The following is a 20,227-nucleotide window of genomic DNA, read 5'->3' as shown; positions in this document are numbered from 1 at the left end:
AGCAACCTCATTTTGACTGTAGTGTTGAACTATTCGTTTGCAAAAGTGAAGACGGAAATTTTGTTATTAAAAGAAAAAACAAGAAAGTGATATGGCAGGTTGGAAGATCTAAAGAGAAGGGGGGAGGGTGATTGTATAAGATGTTTTGGTGCTAAAGCAGGGGGGACTGTGGGTGTTGGAATTTCCTCTTCCTCACTTTCAACTCAGTGATTTCTTGCCTGCAAAGACACTAAGAAAGAATGGCAAAGATAGTCACAGAACAATAAAAAATACGATAAAAGAGTACAAACTAAAACTAGGGTCTATAAGTTACGAAGACAGTGGAGTGAGTGGAGGAAAATCAGAATTTAAAACAAAAGTGAAACCAGTATTACATAAAAAAATATCTACACAACTCACTGATTGAATGATAGATTCTATATTTTCATGTGCACACACACACACAAACATCCATGAGGGAAAAGGTTCTGAACCTGGGTTTAGCGGAGGTCAAGACACCTGACTCAAATGATTTGTGATGAAATGCTCTGCTTGGCTATCATTGGCTGCAGGTGATCACGCTACATTGCTTGGCCTATCTGTAGTGTTGGGAATTTGGAGCGCTCAGTAGTCGACTTTAGGGTGTTGTGATGGTACGTCATGTGATTTTTAATTTTTTAAATTATTGTTAATCCCTTCATATTAACTGTCAAGTAAAGATAAAAAGTAGTCGGTCAAATATGTGCAATATGAATTAACATGTATAACGGAACGTATGGTGTTCCGCAGGGTTAAATTCTGAGGCCTCTGCTGTTTTCATTGTATTTGCTGCCCCTGGGTTCTATCTCAAGAAAACAGCAGTGGTTGCTTTAACGTGCTCTATTAATAGAGTTAAGTGATTGGAATCAACGTCCTAACTACGTGATTTGCAATGCCAAGTTAAAAAATTCTAGTCCAGCACACCTAAAACTACAAGAACACAACATTTTCTGAGTTAAAGGTGAAGAGAGACAGTTTTGATGAAAAGGCTACTCTCTCTGTTCATTTTCTTCACCAGTAAACCCTACACCTATGTCTTGAATATATATATATTTTTTTTTTTTTTATGGGGGGGGTTCAACAAAGAAGGATTCAGTGAATGTGCATAGGAAACTGGTGGTGTTCAGTAGCCTACCTCCAACAAGGTTAAGGCTCCGTCCACACGACCACACGAAAGGCCGTTTCAATGTATCCGCACAAGTTTATTACCGTTTGGGCAGTTTGTCCACACGGCGGCGCCGTTTCGGAGCTTGAAACCGATCCTTTTTTTTCTTTTATCACTCATCTTCTAGACATAGGATATATTAGATTTGGCATAATTTGGAGTCATCTTTTGTTCAATTACAGTTATAATTCTTTAATTTAAAAAATATGCAAGTTTCCTCCTGTAAACATCATATAATTTATACATGTATTTAAGGCAAGTTGTAAAATGTCTTAAGTCCTCTTGCGTATGTTTAACAAATTTAAAACATCATAAATAATGCTGTTTCTACTAAGTACTGTCACAAATATTCTCCAATTTCGATACTGTAAAATTTATGTACAGGATCAAAAGTCTTGGTCTATCGGCTATCTAGTAATCTATTCAGATCAGTGGTTTGTCTTCTTTGCTGATTTTTCTTCTATGCTTTCCGTTAGCTCCCTGTGGCTACGCTATAGCGCCACTCCAGTCTTGGCATATATATTACAGCTGTTAAACGTCCTCAGCGTCTTCTTCTGGACACTCGCATGTCTTGAAAAGATTCTGTCTGTACAAGATTTGTTTGAGGGAAAAAAACGACTTTGCTTCCGTGTGATCAGGGCCTAAGAACCACTGCATTAGAGAAATACATGATTCATGATTATCTACATCAATCCATTTTCTATGCTGAGCCTATCCCAGTACTGGTCGCTAGTCAATTGCAGGGTACATATAGATAAACATAGACAAACAACCATTTGAATAATGTGTCTTGCCTTTGTTTGAATGAATGACTGCATTATTCAGCTCTCTCCCACTTGAACTGTACGGGTTCAATTGTGTGTGAGACATTCTGACCGCACTTTGTTGGCTCATTTGACAAACAATTGATTGGCTAATTGAACTTAGGAAACCTTTCATGTTTCGACATGTGTTCCTGGATAGATGATGACGATGACATGTTTGAAGAAGAAAGTCCCCGCTGTAATCATGACACCCTGTCAGCTTCAAATGGATTAGTGCTTGATTTTCATGGCGGCTCAGGGCTCAATTGTGAGGGAGTGGCAGGATGACAGGAGCGGGTTGGAAGACAGCAAAAGGCAAATGCATTTCAGAGAAGGTGATTTGAAAGCAGGATGCATACCTTCATCATTTGCAAGAAAGTTCTTTGAAGCTGACATTTTTGCAGTAGAAGGTCCTGCTTTACAAAAAAAAAATACAGCAAAATGTTTACTTTGATTAAATGTATACAATTTATGATAGTTCTATGTTTATATTGTGGTTTGTGTTTGTGTTCCAAGGACTTGCGTGTTGCAATCATGCAAGTGAGGGTGTTACTGGAGCTGCAAATTATACACAGTGTGAGATCTCGCCATTGGTGGACTATGCCATCTGTTTATTATGCTACATTTGATATGAATCATTTAACAAATGTTTATTTTTGAGATATTGGTTTGTGAGATTTGAATAACAAATGTTCTAATTGTTGGACTGAAAACAGTTTTGGTTAGTAAGGCATGGATACGCCATTATTGTTGCATTTGTTAAAACATTCTTTCAAATTAGAAAATGCACATTTGTCAATTATTTCAAATGTAATAATCACCTGATAGGTGTTGCAAATTCTGGTACAATGATAAAATAAAGGACAATTAATGTTGAATTAGACTGTAATTATCATTAGTGTGTACACTATGTATGTTATAAAAATGACTTGAGAAATTCCTATGGAAATTTTCAATGGGCCTGCTAACTGTTGCATTGCCAAAGCCAGGGTTGTCCCTGACCAAACTGGGGCATAAGTGAAATTTTTGTTCAGTTCATTTGATTTCCTTATCGTTCAGTTTCCTTGGTGATCAATGGTGGGCGGAGTCTGCTGCTGTGCACCTGCCAGCAAATCTTTTTAATTGTAATCTCTTTCTTTTATATGCCCAGCAGCAGTGGCAAGAAGTAGGTGGATTACTAGCTTTGCTTACTAGCATGCATTTGACCTTTTGGAGGTTTCCCCAATTTGTAGCAGTTTCCAAGTACTCCTTTCCACCAGGGCTGCATCAATCAGCGCGTCCTTTGTTTATTATTTGTTTAGTATAACATTACTTACCTCTTAACACACGCACAATCATGCCAGTACAACAGTGACAATACTGTAAATTAGGGTTTACCAAGGTGGTGCCCCGTGGGTAGCAGGTAACCCCAATGATGAAAGTGACGGCTCTGTTGTTGCACAGGGTGACAAGTTAATTAGCAAATTAGCAAAATGATTTAAAGCTGCTTTAAAGCTGCTTTAAAGCTGTTCTCTGTAACAATTTGGCCAAAAATATCTTTACAATAGCCTCTTTATTGGACCATTTATGACTGAAGCACAATAACTGTTCACGATGGGTACTCCTGGCCGTTGGCCAATAGTTTTCAGACTGGATTTGGTTTTGAATTTCCCACCCTCTGTCTGCGGATGTGACAACATTGTGCGTGTGAAGAAGGGAGTGTGCAGTTTCATTTTTTGTCAACAGATGGCAGTAGCGATTCGAAGCCACTCAATGAAATCAGCTGTTTTGGATGACTTTCCCTCTCTCTTTCCATTCACAAAAGTGTAACCCTACAATAATAAGATTGGCTATGCTGTGTTATGCCAAAACTGGCTCCGCAGCAGGCCATTATCACCGTCTCGTTTCATTTGCTTATAACACCACAGACTTCACACTCCTAGTGTGTTGGTTCACTTTTATGAAATAGTCCTGGAGAAACGCAAAGTAGTCAGACATTAAGACAACATTGAGATGTAATTGGTAGGTTGTCATAATTTACAAGGGGGTGGGGGGTGTTGCCAACATGAAAGAAAAACAACAATAATAATATTATCTGTTCAGATTGAAGCTTTCTAATCGGTACGAAGATCTACTTGGTACAAGCACAAACCCTCATTATGCCTGCTGAAACCCAACACATTATTATTTTTTTGTGTATATTGTAATGGACTATTAACTACGGAGGAGGCGGGACTTCCGACTTCCGGGTTTTCACTCATCAACTTTGTTTCCGTTTCCGGTTTGCGACGTGTGGACCGTGTCCCAGTACTTGCGCTTCCGCCTTTGTGCCCCTCGGTCCCGTCGACGAGTGCGAGGCTGCGAGTGTGTAGTGTCTGTCTCAGTGTCTGAAGCATTTCAGATAGCCGAGACGCCCCACGCCGATGAGCAGGAGCGTGCGGTTGGGGGGCGCATGGGTGGGGGTGCGAGTGTTGGAACGCGGCCAGAAACGGCGCTGAAGTGTAAAACCCGGAAGTCGAAAGTCCGTGGCATCTACCCGATGGGAGGCACTAGCAGTATTTTCACCGTTACGGTTACTTTTGTTTTCACTTGCTTATTCCCTACAGTAAGGTTGGCAGTATTTGTTTTTGCACATATTTGTATGTACCATATTTTGTCCGACACGTCGGAGTGGTCGCTCCGCAGTTGAACCAGTCAAAAAAATGCATCATGAAGAAAAAAAAAACCCTATGTAAGTCACACTGTACTGCCACATTTCAAAAAGCCAAGCCTGAGAACAGCAGTGCTTGCACTCACACCTAAAATCTCCGTTCCAACTCTTACACTTCTAAATACAGAAAAGATTTTCTTTTTAGTTTAAAATGGCTTGCTTTAACTACACTGCATTGTGGCTGGATACAAATTTGGGGATTTGAAGCATAATAAATCATTGAATGTTGTCGCACACACTATTTTAGAAGGTAATGGTTGTGGCAGGATTCTGCCTTTAGCCGCAATGTGACACAGGGGGCGTCTTCAGATTCTTGTTTTTGTCTCAGAAATTTCCTTTCCTATCCTATCCGAGCGAGATGACACGGAACTACTTGGAGGATAGGAGCATTCCAATTCTACAAATGTTTAGGAAAGGTGGCCACCTTTAAGCCACCTTTACCAAACCTTACTTTTGACCAACTTTGATGAAAGCATATTATCCACAGTTCTTGCGGCAACAAATTTTAAAGCAACAAGGCACCGACGTAGTTGACAGTCTACGTGTAGACGCTTAAGATTCACGCTCAAGACTTTAAATATAAAAAGCAAAACAAACAAAAAATCACTCATTTAATAAAAACAGTAACAAAACTTTATTCTGTCACAAGTGGACAGTCGAAACCAAAGAAATATAAGTTCAAAGCAAAAGGGACATAACTAAAATTATATACATGGTCCGTTACTTTTTTGAGAAATTCCAAAATCAATGAAAAACATCAGCATCACCTTCACCATCACCAGCACCTTCACAAAATTATTTGGTGTCTGTATCTTTTATTGTTGAGTTTTTTTGTTTTGTTCCCACATGTCCTCTTCAGCCGGATCCCTTGTGTAAACTCCCTCCAACCACTCGTCTTGTCCAGTTTTGCCTTGTTGTCTTTCCAGTTTGTTTGTATTTCGTTCTTTCAGGCTCTGTCAGATCATGTTGTTGTTCCAAGTCACGTCCCCCTTGTCTTGTCATGATACTTACAGTATAGTGATGAGTATTTTGAGGACTTTGTCATTTTTATTTAGTTTTTCCTTAGTATCCTTTTCAGCATTTTTGTTTTGGGAAATTAATTGTTTTGTTCATTAAACCCTGCGCCTTGCACCTCCTGCTTTCCTGTGTTTGAATCCACCACTTACAAACCCACCCATGAGAGCAGAATAGTATGTGTAAAATGTGTTGCTTATGTACTGCTTTGCTCAATACACCACATTTTACAGAGCATGGGTTGCCCACATTTACATTCAATGGCATAGCTAAGAATAGTCTTGACAAAGAATCTATACTGGCAATTAAACAATTCAAACCTCAGCACTCAGAGTCTTGCATTTAATTTCCTTTGAATGTGGAAAAAAACCCATCAGGAAGTGAATGAAGTCTGACTTTGTCTTACTTTTTAAGATGCTAAGCACAAAGCCACAACATTATGCATCTCAATACAATATCGACCTTAAGAGATGTATCAAATACAGCACCTTTACACACATTGTAATGTTAATGTATTTGAAACCGTCAGAGAGGTACTATTTTGTATTACCCTGACTTGAGAAATTCTGAGTCTGTACACACTTTTCAATAAAATTTATAAATAGACAGGAAGTTCATCTCTGAAGAGTAATGTGCACTGTTCTATTGCTTTAAAAAACTGCTTTAATATTGTGAACTTCTTTCACAGAGCGGGAGGCTATTCCTGCTGACTTAAGGCAAAAGGCAGATAACACCTTGGATTGGTCAACAGTCAATGGCAGGGCACAAAAGACAACCATTCACACTTAAATTCACACTTCCGCCAGTCACTAAGCAGGAATCGATCCGATGTTGGCAGCGCAAAAGTCAACCACTACATGACAACTGACCTCGGCAAGCAGTTTCTTGTTTGTGACATTCAATACCTTGCTTCAAAGACCTTCTCACACTTTTATTGCAGTTGTTTTGCCTAATATCTGGAGGATCTCAATTCACGGCCATGCACGGGCTTTACAATTTTATGCCAGAGGTGGCAGTTGTGAGTAAGTGACCAAGTTCACAATGCTCCTTTCAAGTAAAAAGTGATGGTTAGAGATGAGGGTCAGCATCCTAACTGCATAGTTAACAATGCTAAGTTGAGCAATTCTGGACCAGCACAACTAGCTATCTAGCAAAACTAAACACTTCCTTAAGATGCATGGAGATGGGGAATACAAGGACACAACACTTTCTGAATTTAAGGTAAAGAGAGCCAGATTTGATGAAAAGGCTCCTTGTTCATTTTGTTTACCAGTAAACCCTATACCTATATCTTGAATTTGAAAATAATCATATTTTATTTTTCAATAAAGAAGGGTTCAGTGTGGCTCAGTACCTCCAAAAGGTGAAGAAACACTGGTATCCATTAAAATTTTGAAAATATTTAGTATGTTCACAAATAAATGGATATTTCACAGAGGGCCCATCTGTGTTGAGCCCTGTAAAACTTAAAGCCATACAGATATTTCAAAAGTGTTTCTGTACGCAATACCTTGTTAGCAAACTGAAACAGAACTGACAAAGCATCTATGACAAACAGAGCTGTGTGTTATAGATGCTTTATCAAGAAAATGAAAGAGCCAAGAGCAGCCCTTACAACCTGAAGTAGCCTCACTAATGACTTCACAAGCACTTCTTCTGTTTTATGTTTCCAGATGTTCTGAGTTGTTGTCTTGTTGTATTTTGATCTGCGGGAAAGGAAGCACAACAAAGAAGAAAACAAGGTCCTGAAGTGCCCCCCCATGAGAATGCTGATGTGCGTCTCCTTGCTGCCTCCAGGGACGTCTACCATCCTCCTTCACCCACTTCAGGGAGTCTTCTGTCCCCAAAGACTAGGGCCATGTACCAGCTCTCTGTGATAACTAGGGCATCTGGGAGGAAACTTCACAGCATCATTAAAGGAGTGTTTGTGGCTTACGCGCTGACTTTGTGCATGCATGATGTTCATGTGTGTGTGTGTGTGTGTGTGTGTGTTTGCATCTTTCACCCCAAAGCTACTTTTATGAGAAACATTCAATAAGTTGCAATTGCATATTAAATATCTTTGACAACTACCTAATCTATGTCCATAAAGTGTTGTAAATGGTCTTTTATAGTGATTGTGGTGGAATTGAACATACTGAGACTTTGAGTGGTGTATTTTCATCCAAATATGACACATCAAAATAACACTACATGCCATTAACAAATCTTATGAGCTCCAGTTCATTTCTTCTCATACGGTCACACTCTCTTGTTAATGCAAAGTTTTTTGTTGTTGTTTTTATTTATTTTTATTATATCGTTGAGACGATTTAAGACGTTCAACTTTCACATACAATTACACCCGAAAAGAAAAGTGCAACGTGAGACTACAAGAGAAGAAAAAAACACAAAATTGCACACTGAGTCATTACTGTAAGTCAGTGAATAAACTGTACATCTACGGCAATGGCTTCTTCTTGACTCCCTGTTCCAATGATGTAGAAATAGTAAGATAGAGGCCCCACTCACTTTGCAAAACATGAAATAACACTATACATAAGAGTCCCATTGGGCTTCTTCCCCTCTTTGCAGTTGCTGACAAAATATTGACACAGAAGGGAAAAGCCAGATGCATTTTCTCACATGCATCACATACTTTGAAATCCTTCTGAATGATTGATGTATCGAAAAGGGTTATGAGGACAATGTTGGGCTAACCTACTTTCATTTTTACAGTATTATATATTATTCTTCCTTTATTTTTAATACAGTATATTATTGTAAAACACAATAGCCCATGGGAGCAAAAAGAAACAAAATAATCCAGCACTGTTACACTTTACTGTAATTGACCACAGTGGTACTGTAAGAAGTTTTGCATCATGGGGAGGAGGACAAAAAGACGGGGGTGGGATGAATTTGTGCCATCCAATGTTTTATTCACCAATAAGGAAAACTTTCTATCAGCTAGCAAGTTCAACTGGACATATGTATGTCACATGCATAGAACTTGCCAGTTAGCTAAAACTCACAAATTTCCTACCTAACATCAGTGTTGTATGGAAATTAAATTAATTTGCCTTCTCTGGTGATCAGGTGCAATATCCAACCATTTATGTTACAATTGCTAAGCAAAAACTTGGGACAGTCTTTTCTTTTCATGTGGATAATTAGTGTATTCTTTGCTGATTTAAAATATTGACACATTTTGAATCTGGCTGGTTTTATTTCATGATTGCCGAAAGGCATAACTCCTTAGGCATAACAAAGCTTTGCTGATGTGCTTGCGCTTTCCTACAAAATCCTTCCAGCAATAGAACACGAATGGGCATGAAGCATTACTCCGCATATAGTTCATTTAGCTATTGGAGAATTAGCCATTTCCATAGCAGAGAGGGCATACACCTACCGTCCGTCTGTGTATTTCAGCACCAAACCTAAGATGATAAAGACGGTGTATGGTGCATTACATTAGCAATATTTCATTTGGATGACATTATTTAATTTACCACATGTTCTCTACTTCCATTTGTTCAAACCTATGAACCACATTTTAAGCCTACGACAGGTGCTGCCAAAACTACTTATTACTTATCATTCAACATTCCTGTTACATTAACTATTATGTGTCCTCTTTTAAAAGTGGCAGCCACACCAGATCCTGTGCAGCTGACTATCAACAACAATCGACATCCCACGATTGATTGGTTTCAGGTAAAAATTATATGTGACTTTCAATGAGAATCAAATAATTGCAGCGACAGGCAAGGTGGCAGCCGCCTTCAAAATCAATGGACACCAACAGGAGAGCCCATATCACGCCGATCTTGAAGACACTGCATTGGCTCCCTGTCGCTTTTAGAATACATTTTAAAATCCTGGTCTTGACTTTCAGAGCCCTGCATGGACAGGCCATGTTATATTACTGGCCTTATCCAGCCGTACACATCCACGCGGAGCCTGAGATCTGCAAACCAGAACCTGCTCATGGTCCTTCGGACGCGTTATAAAACGCAAGGGGACAGATCTTTTAAAGCAGTAGCTTCATGTCTCTGGAATGAACTCCCTCTGCGTTCCCTGGATTGAAAAAAAATAAACATTTAAAAAAAACTTTATTTTTTAATCAGGCTTTTTAGAACTAATAGAATTTTATTGTATTTTATCAAACCTTATTGTATTTTATACTTTTTTTTTGCCTCACTGCTTTTTATATTTATGCTGTAGATACTGTACCTATACACGTGTGTCTATATATAAAGTATAAATACATGTTTCTGTTTTATGGCATTCTATTTTATATAGCTTTGTATGTGGCTACCTCTTTTTGTGAAGTGCTATGTGACTTCTGTCAGTGAAAAGCGCTACATAAATAAAGCTTACTTACTTACTTACTTACAATATACTGTACAAGAAAAAATGACCAATACACACATTATATTTGTTTTTGCATCCAAATTTTCTCCTGCTGCGTCGTCTGGCTTCCTAGCCTGGCTAATAAAAGGAATGGCTTAATGTAACCAAGATTTCAAGAATAATTCCCCACTGTGATTATACTCAATACAGAATTTAAACAGCAATTTTCATTTTTTTAAATCCAATATTATTATACTATTATACTATACTATTTCAGTAATTTCCCAACAACTGCAAGGAGCCCGCTATTCGTGGGGGTAGGAACGGACCAGCCTAAAAATAACAAATATCTGTGAATAATTGATACCCATTCAATTATAAATAAATAAATAAACCTTAACCCCAGAAATTCTTAAATAAGGGGGAATTGGCATACTTTATCTTATGATTAGCAAATCAATTCCTTCCCATTATAGTTGTACATTGTAGGGTAGTATATAATATTTTAATAAATGCTTTAATTTTTTTTTTTAGGTCCAATAGTTGACACATGTTCGTAGATGATGAGCATAGAATGAGCTGCTGTGGGAAGGAGCATCTTTTGTGGACTGGGTGTGCTGCTTTAAACCACATTTTGCGATGGTTAGCTCACTGCGTTGAGCATCCGCACCATGTGTAGAGGCGATTCTTTTACTGCAGGTCATTCCTTTTCTCTCCTGTTTCCGATCAGCTCTTCAGCAGTCGTGCCAATTAAAAGCTAAAAAGCTCCAACCCCACCAAAAAAAGAAATACTGAAAAGGACATCACGGGCTCAGGTAATGACCAAACCCAGAATACAGGTGATTGGTCGTTACTTGAGAGGTCGTTACTCTGAGCACCTGTGATGTCATTTTCAGTCGACAGTAAGTGGCAAAATGTGTTTTTAAAGGTATTAATTGTAAATGAAAAGTAATGAAGTTATCTCGAAAAAAAATATTAACTTACTGCCGAAAATGACTAAAGTCAAGTATTTAATTTTAATGAATTAACTATATACAAAACATTAACTTTTTATTGCTGAAAATGGCAAAATGAGTCAAGTATACCTTTAATGACTTTTTTCCCCCTCAGACAACAATTGATGGTAGTGTTGTCCTGCATCTAAGTCAAAGCCACAAATGAAGCCACCTGTATTTTTTTTTTCCAACAGATTCCTGCAAATGTGGAATAGTGCCTCAATTGTATGCTTTACGGCCCAGAAAGTATCCTTTCGATTGCCCTGCTCAAAGTATTTGATTTTGTTCATACAGAACTTTTTTTTTCAAGTCTAACAACACACTCTACAACTTTTTCTTCAGACGTGCAGGGCTGTATCAATAAGATGCCACTACCTGCTTTATCTACAGTGCAAAGGAATTGTTTGAAATGCACGGGAAATTTAACCTTGCCAGGTTGCTGAATTTGAAAGAACACAGTTGTGCAATATTACAAATCAATTTGCCTAGTTTCACACTGACGGTTGTGGAAAGTCAAAATATGAACTGATTTTAAGGCTTTTTCTCTGTGTTTCCAGTTGTCTTTTTGCTACTTGCATTTCAGCAACATTCTTTGTCAAGATAACACTGTACAGATAGATATAATGTAACTTGATCTCATTGGGCAGTTAGTGGGTAGAAATCATGATATCTTTTTAATTGTTCATAATTTATTCTCATCATGATAAGCAATGGTTGGCTGGTTCCATATAGATGTACAATCTGCTGTATGTTTTGTTGCACACCACACAGAGAACCAGACCACCCACATGCGGGCAATCAAGGAGAGATGTCAGAGTGATAGGGAGCACAAATGGTGGGAAAAAGGGCACCTTGACAGTATTCAGGAGGAAGACTAAAACCTCAAAAACAAATAGTTGCATATGATTTTTTTCACGCAGTAGGACTTGAACTGTGATCCTCCAGTTCCAAAATCCAAGTCCTTCCAGACAGAGAGACTGCCAGTTTGACAGTTTTCTTTAAAGGGTCCAGATCAACAGCCGGTGAGATTAAAGCTGGGCATACACTATGCAAATGAAGCCAATTTCAAGCCCGACTGATTCACACCCACTGCTCGGCATACAACCTGCCCATATGGAATGAAGGGAAACCGTCATTAGTTGTTGATAGTCGAGATGGTTGAAGCTGCGCAGTCAGTCTCTGCCATTTTCTCCTGTTTTGAGTCCACTGAAACATCAATATACAATATGATAAAATAACTTACAGGACTGAAGTTCCTGTGGTGCGATAGAGCCGATAGGTAGTGATATGGTCGGACCAACTAAAATAAATGACGCGCTAACAAAACTGATGATGCTATAGTAACCTTTAATAATCCTGCAGGTTTTAGATGTTTCCCTTCTCTGATATATTATCACCTCAGCAAGCTCTGCATAAGCCTGATAACTATCCTGTTGATTGGAGTCAGCTTGTGTTGCAAAATGGAGACCTCCAAAACCTGCAGGACTCCGGCCCTCAAGGACCGAGTTTGCCCACCTCTGCTCTAAATGAACTGCAAAGATCAACAGCAGAGGTAGTTTAATCTGTCCATAGAATAATCATCAGCCGACTACTGCACAAATCTGGCCTGTATGGAAGAGTGGCAAAAAAAAAGTCATTTTCTAAAAGTCTGCAGTTTGCCAGGAGCCATTTAGGAGACACCGTTGACAAGTGGAAGAAGGTGTTCTGGTCAGATGAGACCAAAATTGAACTTTTTGGCCTACATTTCAAACGCTATGTTTGGTGTAAGAACAACACTGCTCTTCAGTCTCAATACACCATCCCCATTGTCAAACATGGTGGTGGGAGCATCATGATCTGGGGGTGTTTCTCTTCTGCAGGGACAGGGAAGATGGTGTGAGTAGAAGGGAAGATGGTTGAAGCCAAATACAGGGCAATCTTGTAAGAGAACTTGTTGGAGTCTGCAAAAGACCTGAGACTGGGATGAAGGCTCACCTTGTAGCAAGACAATGACCCGAAGCATACAGCTGAAGCGACAATGGAATGTTTTTTTTTTTTTTTTAAGGCATCAATGTGCTAGTGGCCCAGTCAAAGTCCTGATCTAAATCCTATAGAAAATCTGTGGAGAGGTCACAAGATTGTGGTCTCTTCATCTAACCTAGCTGAGCTGGAGATGTTTTGCAAAGAGGAATAGGCAAACATTTCAGCCTCCTGATGTGCAAAACTGATCGAGACATACCCCCAAAAGACTTGAAGCTGTCATTGCATCAAAAGGGGTATTAATTCAGGGAGGACAAATACTTATGCACACCCTACTTTTCAGGGTTTTTGTTGTTGTTGTTGTAAAATAAGTTTGAAATAAGATATACAGTTTGTTTTACTTCACGATTGTGTGCTACTTTGTGTTTAACTTTCACATAAAATTCCAGTGAAATATATTAGTTTGTGGTTGTACCGTGACAAAATGTTGAAAAACTCGAGGGGGTGAATACTTTTGCAAGGCACTGTATGTGTCTGGAAAAGGGCTCATGAGCACTACCCAGAGATCCCATCCCCCCTCGTTCATGTATTTCACATAAACACAGAGACTAGCAAGTTAGAACCACTATGGTTTGAGGGTGATGTCAACCCCAAAGCCCTTGTCGATATCTTGGCAGAAGAGGAAACATGAGGATGACTTAGCACCTGATGAAATCCATACAAATATGGATGATGATCAGGAAGAGGAAGAAGAAAATGATTGAAATCCAGTTATATTTTATAATAGCTCAATGTGATGGTAAAGATGCACTTAATTGTATACTGTATCCATTTGGCTGCACAAAATGTTAGCCTATTGTTAAGAAATGTTCACAAGTCATTTGTATTCCTTGTCAGGAGCTTGTTCTTTTTTTAAATCTCCTATTTGGTTCCCAGATTTTGTGTGATTATATTTAATTTTTAGCGCTCGCTAAAAATGTAGGGATAATTTTATTATTAATTTTAAAATTAAACATTACATAATTATTATTTCATACCACTGTGGAATTTACAGTCTTCTGAACGGGCTCGTGCCCATGAAGTGGGCATAAGTGTTACATGCCGGGTGGCACAAAATGATGTTATGGCATGCGGGTAGCACACAAGGAAAAGGGAAGTGGTGGAAAAAGGGGGACACTGTTACCAAACGGATGGACATATTGGTGGAACGACACACGAGTGGGGCCACACACGAGAACGCTCCCGTATGTCGGGCCACTCTCCCGGCCTTCCGAACTGCCCGAGGGCAAAGTTGAATGAATAATGGGTTGATGAATGAATGGACGAACTTATGTCTGAATTGCACTGAAACAAAAAGGACAGCGGAACAAACACGAAAACACACACAAACAGCCAAACCACTCCCAACCTGACCACCAAGGTGTGGCCACTCATGTCCCGCCCCTGAAGCAATACGGCAAGCACTCCTCCCTTGCCCTGATTGGTGGACAGAGTCGGGGACCAGGTCCACCAATCAGGGAGGAGCGCTCACACAGCCCGCATCCACCACTCATGACCACAAAAATACCAAGAAACATCGTGGACCGGAAGAGGAAAAAATGACATTGCAGCGGAGCCACAAGAGGTTTAAACCAACATTCAAGTTTGCTAACCTGTGGACAGCCAGCTTGACATTTATGTTCCTCGTACATCCTGGCTTGAAAGTGACGGACGAAATTCTTCCCCGTTTTCGTGATGATTATTACTTCAGTAAAACGACTGCTTGAAATTATATTCTTCTTTTCCTCAAAAGGTCTTTGGGAAAATGGCACTCATTGTGACTCAGCGATGAACTGAACCACAGACCGTTAACCACAAACATTTCAAATAAGCCTATTATGCGCATGCGCGTTGTGGCAGATAAGCTGCATCACTGAGAGCTTTTTTGTCATTCACAAATCACACGTACAGTCAACAGCCTCTCGGAACTGACACAACTTGATATCTCATTGTGCATGCGCGAAACAAGCTGTCGGCTTTTCAGCTTTCAGCAACAAAAACAGGATACATTACACAGGAATTTAAGACCAAAACAGTAGAACTGAGGTATTGTATAATAGAGGACGCTGACAGATAAATATTTTCAATGATTTTATTGGCATATAATTGCTTATATTGACCGCTCGCCATTGATATGTATTTATATATATATATATATATATATATATATATATATATATTTATTTTATTTTTTTCAGTCAAACGATCTTATTAGTTTCAGGTGAAATTCAACTGCCAGATAATCACAGGACTGAGAATTATGAAGAGACAGAAGAAAACAGCATCCTCCATATGAGCCACAAGCTATGTCAATTGGACCAGATGTGCACATCCCACTCAGAAGGCCCTGTGACCCACTTTTGAATCATGCTCTAAGACAAATATAAATGTAAAGAAAAGTCCAATCGCAAAGTGTAATTTCCATTTAAGTGATTATAATATTAGACATAATCACATGAAAAATGCACCAAAATGCAGACTGTATTGCAACATCAAGGAATAAGTGCATCATCGTGAACTGTTTTCCCTGTTTCCTCGTAGGCATGTGGTGGCACACAGAGGCACTGTTCTATTTCCTTTGACTTCCTGGTGCATCGGCCACCTGAGGCATACTCATAAAAGCAAAGATCTAAGACTTTAATTCACATGATTTCATTAAAGATGTGTGACTGCATTAAGGCATCCTTATGCAGCCACTGGTGTGCGTGCGTTTGTGTGTGTGTGTGTGTGTGCATTTGTGTGCGCACGCGCGTGCTTGCGCAGAGCTTGATTTGATTCAGGGGATTTCCGAGCTTATTTCGTCACTTAATTAACCAGAGAGTACTGTATGCTGTTAAGGCTTTTCTTTTGCTGTTTTGTTTATCTACGGCCACAGAGGCATAGAGTCATTTATAAGTATTTGGTCCAATGTATTTATTATTATTATTATTATTACTAGTAGTAGTAGTATTTTGACAGCAATCAGAATAACATCATATTTTCCTCAAGTATAATATTTGTACTATTTTAATAATATCGTCATTAGTTTTTTGTTTAGAGATGATATTTAGTTTTTCATGTTGTGTCTTGTTTCCTTGTGTGTCTTTTTCATGTTTTGCTCATTAGGTTTTCCTTCCACCTGTTCTTGTCTGTCTTTGTGTTAACAGCTCCCTCCTACCATAGGTGTTTCTCGTTGTCTCGTCAGTTTGCTTGTACAGGTATTGAGGCCCCGCCCAGATGGAAGCAAAGCCGGCTTCGTTCCTCAAACAAATCTCGTACACACCGAAGCATTTCAAGACTTGCGTGTGTCCAAAAGAAGACGCTGAGGACGTTTAACGGCTGTAATGTATATGCCAAGTCTGTAGTGGCGCTGTTAACGAGAAAGCGTAGAAGAAGAATCAGTGAAGAAGACGAACACTTTTTTTTTTCTTCTAATTTTTATTGCAATCTACAGAACAAACGTGGCTTTGCATGTATCAAAACAACATGAAAAACACGAACAAAGGAGAAGTGACAATGGCAGGTGATTCAAGTACAACACCGCCTGTTGGACGTGGGAATTGTTGACAGATTGACGGTTTGTGCGCAGTCACACGAGAATTGGTGCATACGTCATCAATCTGCGACAATGCGTCGTCATCGAGCTGCGACCATTACATCATCACTGGAGGAGTATCCTCCATATGGTGTCCAGACAGACGTAAAGAGCGCGTTTTGAAATCTTTGAAGTGATCGGCTTTAAGCTCCAAAACCGCGCCATCGTGTGGACGAACGGCTTAAACGGTAAGAAACTTGTGAGGATACATTGAAACTGGCTTTCATGTGGACGGGGCCTTAGTTCCCTGGTTTCTTTCTGTCCTTTTCGGTTCATTGTTTGTAGTTCCTGTCAGTTGTCTTGTCCCCACATTCATAATGAGTTTAGTCTGATTGTTCATCTGTTTTGTTTAAACTGTTTTTAGGACTTTTTAAAATGTAGTCTCTTGAATATTCCAAAGAGCCTTGTTTCTCTTTGTTTGTGTGTTTTTGTAACTTTCCGAGAGCATAACTGAACCATGGAAACCATAGCAATTAGTAATCATGTAATATCTGAACAATATCACAACAATTAAAGCATGCCATGGTATTTCTCAATGCCCACTCAAAAAAAAACAACAACAATATTGTACCATCAAATTTTTTTCATAATGGAATCAATTATGCCTGCCTTGTTCTAATTACAGTCAATTAAGTTCAGAGACAGGTACAGACATCAGACCCCTTTATCAACAATTTCTTTCAGCTTATTATGAAGCACATTTCATCTCCACACACACACTCAACATCCCCCAGAGGGCTAATTGAGTCTTGGATGATTCCACCGTTGTTTATTTAGTCCTGATTACACCTGGGAGAAGAGGCCTCAATTAAAAATCAAAGCTGTAATGATCTCGTCTTAAATGCCAGCCATGTTCACCAATGGCCTCCCACTGAAAGGTCACCGGTGTGCGCAACGGCACTTTTTTTCTCTCTCCTTTCCTTCAGATTCACTACTGAGGCAGAGAGGGAGAGAGTGGCCTTCATAAGCACTAAACATCATAAATACTTAATCACACAAACTTTCTTCTTTGAGCCATCAGGGAGGAAGACAACAAAGTTAGTCATTTAAAGGTCCTAAAATGAGATGTTTATTCTATGTTTACATCACATGCCGCCTCTGGGCTACAGCCATACCAAAGCCTGATTATCATGCTGACAACAACAGCCAAGGAGGGGCCGGTGAGTGCGGATGCATCCGTGTTTGTGTGTGTGGATTTGGTTGAGAGAAAATGTGTGCTTTAACTTTGCTCATTTGTTTCCCCTTGTTTACCTGTAGGCATTGTAATGAAGCAGAAGCGTGAGTTGACAAATCACTACAACTGATTGCTTTATCAGGTCTGCTGTTTTAAATGACTCCTCGCTTTGATTGCCTCACCGTTGCTTTCTGCTGATTGGTTTAGAAAAGGATTTATGCATTTTCCATACACGACCTTAAGGTGTCAAGGGCGGACGATAGGCTCAACCATGTATTGATCTTCTTTCAAACTTTTGAATTGGGTGCCTGAGTCTGATATAATATGGTGTGAGTGAGTGTTGTGTGGAGCACCCGTGGCAGCTTGGAATGTGATTAGGATAGCTTTTCATCTCCAGTTTCTTCAGGTTGCATCAGTGTGACTTGTCACCAACATATCCTTCCTTGCTGAAAACCCAGGGGGTCTAAACCAACATTTCTCTCCTTTCAAATAATTTCCTTTGTTTCACAATAACATCATTGTCAGCTCGACACAATGCACACACTCAAGTGTCAATGTAGCTAATGTCGACATCCTACAGAGCTTCAAAAGACAAGTTGCTTTGTTTCTCCTGTGTCAGAAATCACCTTGGAAAAAATCATGTTCCTCTTCTAATTGTCATCAGGAGAGTATCAAACATTTCTTGCGGCATTATTCACCCTCCTGTTCAACCTTCCCTTGAAACACGAGTCTATTAGTGTCCGTTACCATTCAAGCAGCAATTTCAAAGTAGAACTGATCACTAACAATGCTCACATGCAGTTCTAGATCATCATACAATATCTAATCTATCTATGTAATTTTCTGTGTCACTTATCCCATTCATGGCTACAGACTCTGCAGTGGCATGTGGTCAGTTCATGGCTGGCGAAGCACTAATAGTTAGATTTGCAAATTTATGAGCCAATATATAATGTTCACTATTTCATTAGTGCCCAGAAATAAAATGGTAATAAATAAATAAATAAATAATATCAGCAACATTCTTTTTACACACTATTGAGCCACAAAAAACATTATTCCTTGCCACAGTAATATTTGTCAAATTTGTGAATTCATGAGCCAACAAAGTGACGTGTTCACCATTTAATTAGTGGCCGGACATAAAATAAAAATGGTAAAAATAAATAAGTAAATAATATCAGCAACATTCTTTTTACACACTATTGAGCCACAAAAAACATTATTCCTTGCCGCAGTAATATTAGATTTACGAATTTTTGAGCCAACAAAGTGGCAAGTTCACCATTTATTTAGTGGCCAGACATAAATTATAAAATTTGTAAAAATAGATAATTAAATAGTAACATCAGCATTATTTTTACACACTATTAAGCCACAAAAAAACATATTCCTTGATTCGAGAATTTATGAGCCAACGTAGTGGCGTGTTCACCATTTAATTAGTGGCTAGACTGTCATGTTTATTTTCAGTCTTGTTTACTCCCTGTCATGTTTAGCTTCTGTTTTCAATGTGTTTTCCCCTTGTCTTGTCATTTCCTGTTTTATTGTGAAAAGTCTGACTCCTCTCATTTCAGGTCACTTGCCCTTCCTTGTTTGGTGTCTTTGTCAACCCTGATCCCTGATTGTGTCCACCTTTCCCCATTACCCTCATGTGTCATCCAATCAGTGCCCTCAGCCAGGTGTGTCTTGTTATGTCATTAGTGTTGGTGTATTTAGTCGGTTGTCTCCCCCCTGTCTGTGTCGGTTCATTATTGCCACTGTCGTAAGTCATTCGCCACGTCACGCTGACCTTTTTGCCTTATCAGGATCCACGTCATGCTGTTAGTTTTGCCTAAGTTGTTTTGCCATGTTTAGCTTCATGTTTTGTTAGTTCCGTTTATTTTGCACTTTGAAGTTAGCTTTTTGATTAGAAATTAAAACCTCTTTTTTGGACTGCACCTCTGCCTCCTTGCTCTGCCTTCCCGCATCTGGGTCCTAAAGCCCCCCCTTACTGACATAGACATAAAATAAAAACGGCAAAATTAAATAAATAAATAATATCAGCTTCTTTTTTTTACACACTAATGAGCCACAGAAAAATAAAAAAAATAATTCCTTCCCATAGGAATCCTTATAGGTGTTGAGGGAATGAATTAGTGATGACAATTTATTAGTCATTTGAAAGGACAACTGGGCCCCAAATTTAGCTTTAAACTAGATGAAAAAGCCCCTGCGTGAAAAAAATAATTTTGGATCCTGCTGCCATAAATTCAGGGTGTGGCAATGTTCCCTGTAATTTTCCACGTGTCTGCATTTACACAAACTTCTTGAGTGTCCTTGGACTACCGTGAGCAACAACCACGGACTTATATATGAATGGCATCGTGAGAATGCTTCTTATTCACCATAGCAAGAAGGTGGCCATCTTACGTTGCCACTCCCTACCACCAAACTTGAAAATACAGATTTTTCCCGAAACA

The sequence above is a fragment of the Vanacampus margaritifer genome, chromosome 7, assembly GCF_051991255.1.
Source record: "Vanacampus margaritifer isolate UIUO_Vmar chromosome 7, RoL_Vmar_1.0, whole genome shotgun sequence".
Lineage (NCBI taxonomy): Eukaryota > Metazoa > Chordata > Actinopteri > Syngnathiformes > Syngnathidae > Vanacampus > Vanacampus margaritifer.
This window is presented reverse-complemented; position numbering follows the sequence as displayed.